The sequence below is a fragment of the Lissotriton vulgaris genome, unplaced genomic scaffold (genome assembly GCF_964263255.1).
Source record: "Lissotriton vulgaris unplaced genomic scaffold, aLisVul1.2 SCAFFOLD_327, whole genome shotgun sequence".
Taxonomy (NCBI): domain Eukaryota; kingdom Metazoa; phylum Chordata; class Amphibia; order Caudata; family Salamandridae; genus Lissotriton; species Lissotriton vulgaris.
In genome coordinates, this window is record NW_028254275.1 from 791,060 (window position 1) to 794,562 (window position 3,503).

A 3,503-nucleotide genomic window follows, 5' to 3' on the forward strand; every position below is an offset into this window, starting at 1 on the left:
TCAACAGGACTAGTGGAACATTATAACTCTACCCTGAAATTTAAATTGGCTATGATACAGGCTTCACATCTTTGATATGGCCTGATCCACTGCCTCCAGCATTTCTATCTAATAGATCGTTACCACATACACGATCTGGCCTCACACCGTAGGAGGTGGTTTTTGGAAGGCCAATGAATATTTGGGGGATTTTTAGGCCGCGCTCTATACATGATGTACCCTATGTATTGATGAATGACTATTTGTCCCAGTTGACTGACAGTTTGGCGTCTATTTATCAACAGGTTCGGGACACTCTCCCAGACAGGTCACAAGGTGAGGGCCACTGCTTGCACCCTGGTGACTACGTGGTGATTAAATACTTCCAGAGGACCAGCTTCCCAGCACCGAGGGGGCGAGGCCCCAAACAAGTGCTGCTGGCTACCTAGACTGCAGTTCGAGTGACAAACTGGAAAAACTGGGTCCATGCGACACACTGTTGGAAAGTGTTGCAAGATCTAATGAGCCCAGTTGAGTTGGCAGATCACCGCAATATCCTGGTCACCAAGAAAGGGCAAGCTGTGTCACCTCAAGGATCTGAGGAAGTCTTCCCGGACCACACAATTCCTGGTTCATCTCAACATCAGCTGCGACCTAGGAAGAAAGACCCTTAGTTGCTGAAAAAGACTGTTTAAGCCACTGTCCTGGGTAAAGACTAACTTCAAATGGGGGTAGTCTTTTAGTGACTATTCGTCTCAATTTTAGTAAAGAAACCAACGCCTGCCTAGGACTTAGGGCAGCATCTGTTTTGTTGTTTGTCAACAAAATGAATAATCCTAAGGAAAAGAAACCGACTGTTGCAAGAGTTTATAGCAAAAGAACAATGATTGTTACTGGAATTACTTTGACTGTTGTTATTGTTGCTATAATAACATGGGTTGTAGAGGAGGTAGCTCCTGTCCGCAATCTACTGACTGCTACTATTCCTGTCCCCATTGAACACTATTACTTCACTCTTCCTTATCATAAGCAAAGACATGGAAATTCCTACCTCAATAATACTTTCATTCCGTTGTTGCACCGTACACACAATGCTACGAACTTTACCAATTGCTGGGTATGTGGAATGATGCCATCTCATCAGAAAAAGGGAGGAACGCCTTTTATTCCCTTGCCATTTTCCCATAATTTCTCCTGCAGAGCCTGGTTTGCATTGTTGTGAACTTCTGAAGTTGCTAACATTACTTATGCTGATGTAGGAAGACTAATTGCTCATTTGAATGAAGTCTGTTACCCTGATGAAGAAGGAGATCCACAGGCTAAAGGAAGAATATCGGAAATGGAGGAGTATCGTTGAGGAAATTCCACCACGCACTATGTTTTCCCTAACACTCGAACAACCAAGGGAAATGGGCCTCCTGTTATCACTGTTACTAGTTCTCGAGCAGATCTCCGTGTGAGCAGTATTGGCAATATTCCTATGGGAAAAAGTGACTGTACTTCAGTGTTGAATATTACTGGGATGAACAATAGCAGTTTTTTGTCCTCACACAATACCTTTTTCATTTGCAGAAGTAAAGGTTATTATCATCTACCTATTGGTTGGTCAGGTAGCTGCTATGTGTCCATTTTGCTTCCACTTGTGTTTTTGGCACCTGCATCCTACCCATAAAGACTATAAACTATATAATGACATTTCAAAGACCAGATTCAAGAGGACAATAAACAATTATGAGGTGGATCAAACTGATACTGCACTACAGCAGTATATTGACTTTAATTTCGGACTATTCTTCTTTGCTGGCGCGGCCTTAAACAGTAGAAAGATCAGACACTTGACATGTGTTGTAGAGGCTGTAACCAATCAAACAGCAATGGTTCTTGGAAACATCACAGAAGAACTAGAAATTTTGAGAATTGTGACTCTCAAAAATGGAATGGTCCTTGACGTCATCTTGTCTGAGTGTTGTGGATCATGTCGCATCATAAGGAATAGTAGCTGCTGCATTGCATCCCTCACCACACCTCTTCTGTTTTTGATTCAATTTTCAAGATGCATAAAATAGCCTCTGAAATCCATCAGGATTCTTGTACGTGGACTTTGACTGGATGGCTATGGAACATGTTTACTGCATGGGGTTGGAAACTATTGTCAGCCCTATGTATATTTCTTGCTACTCTTTTCACTTGTTGCCTATGTATTCAATGTGGCCCGATTCTTTTTTCCCTTTGTGTTTCTACTTGTACCTCGTGTATACCGACTAAATGAAATGTTAAGAATGTAAATGCCCGACTAGCAAGTGATCAAGAAATTTATGAAATGATACAGATCGATATAAACAATATTTTTTGTATTCCCTCAAAAGCGTAAGAAAATGTCTTCAGTGTGTAAATCTGAAATGATTTCCGTTAGTATAAACTGAAGCCATTTTGGTTGTGGCATCCATTTTGCATCAAACCAGGATATGTTGGCTGTAAAGCTGGAGATTCATCAGTTCCTCCAATTTGGCAGACTATCTCAACTTGACTGATCTGTTCTCAGGCTAACTACACAATAGGAAGAGGACAATTGGTCTAATTTGGGGGCACCTTGACATTGGTAAAGTGTTACTTATCAGAAGTACCACATCTTATTTCTTGATTTGCCCCATTGACACTTCTGAGGTTTTCTTGTGACCAGGCTGCAGTAGTAAGATCAAAGTGAATCTGACTTTGATCCCAAGAACTGGAGCAGGTGATTGATATGGTGGTCCAAAAGGTACTTTCTCAAGAGTCCTTTCCTGGAATAGTTCTGTGAAAATATGAAATAATTTCTGTTACAATAAGCTGAAGCCATTTTGGTTGTGGCATCCATTTTGTTTGCTACGTAATTATTCCATCTTTACTGCCCTTCTATTCTGCGTGAGTCATCAGCTTTAGTTAACTCCTTCTGTACTGGGCCAAAGCAATGTATGTACTGAGCAAAGGCCTGTAGCTGCTGAAATGCACCTGGTTAAATATGTAACTGTCAACTGTTTTCTGCGGTTGTAAACAGTTCTGTTCACCTTCCCACTGGGCTGACTAAGTGATTTCCCATCTGCCCGTGTTTGTCGGTAGCTATTCCTGTGTAGGCCTGTACTTTATATTTGTATCTACATGGTTACTCTGCAAAAAAGTGTGTATGTAAGCACCATGTGTATTCAATGAACTACCTCCTGGAAAACTTGAGGGTGTTGCATGGATTTGGTCCTACTCATGAGTGAATAATAAACTTGTTATTGAAATTCCAGCTTCAGTGCAATCTCTATTTTGTTGGTCTACGGACCCAAGGCCAGAGAAGGGTGACCCCTGCATTAAAAGGCACATTTCCACAGTCCTTCCAATTTTTTGAACCACCCATCAGCAGCTTTACCTTTGATGGCAGAGTTGGAAGAACTCATCTTGTTTGTAGGTTTTCCTCTCATATCTTGAATATTTTGCACTATATCAAAATGTAAATCAAGTGAACAATTTTGTAATTCCAAAAAGCAAAGATGGTTTGGCAT

At 41.1% G+C, this 3,503-nt stretch overlaps 1 pseudogene; it reads left to right on the forward strand.

Annotated features, from left to right (window-relative positions):
• The first annotated feature begins 805 nt into the window (after window positions 1–805).
• On the forward strand, window positions 806–2,248 carry LOC147659599 (uncharacterized; annotated as a pseudogene).
• Window positions 2,249–3,503: the final 1,255 nt, after the last annotated feature.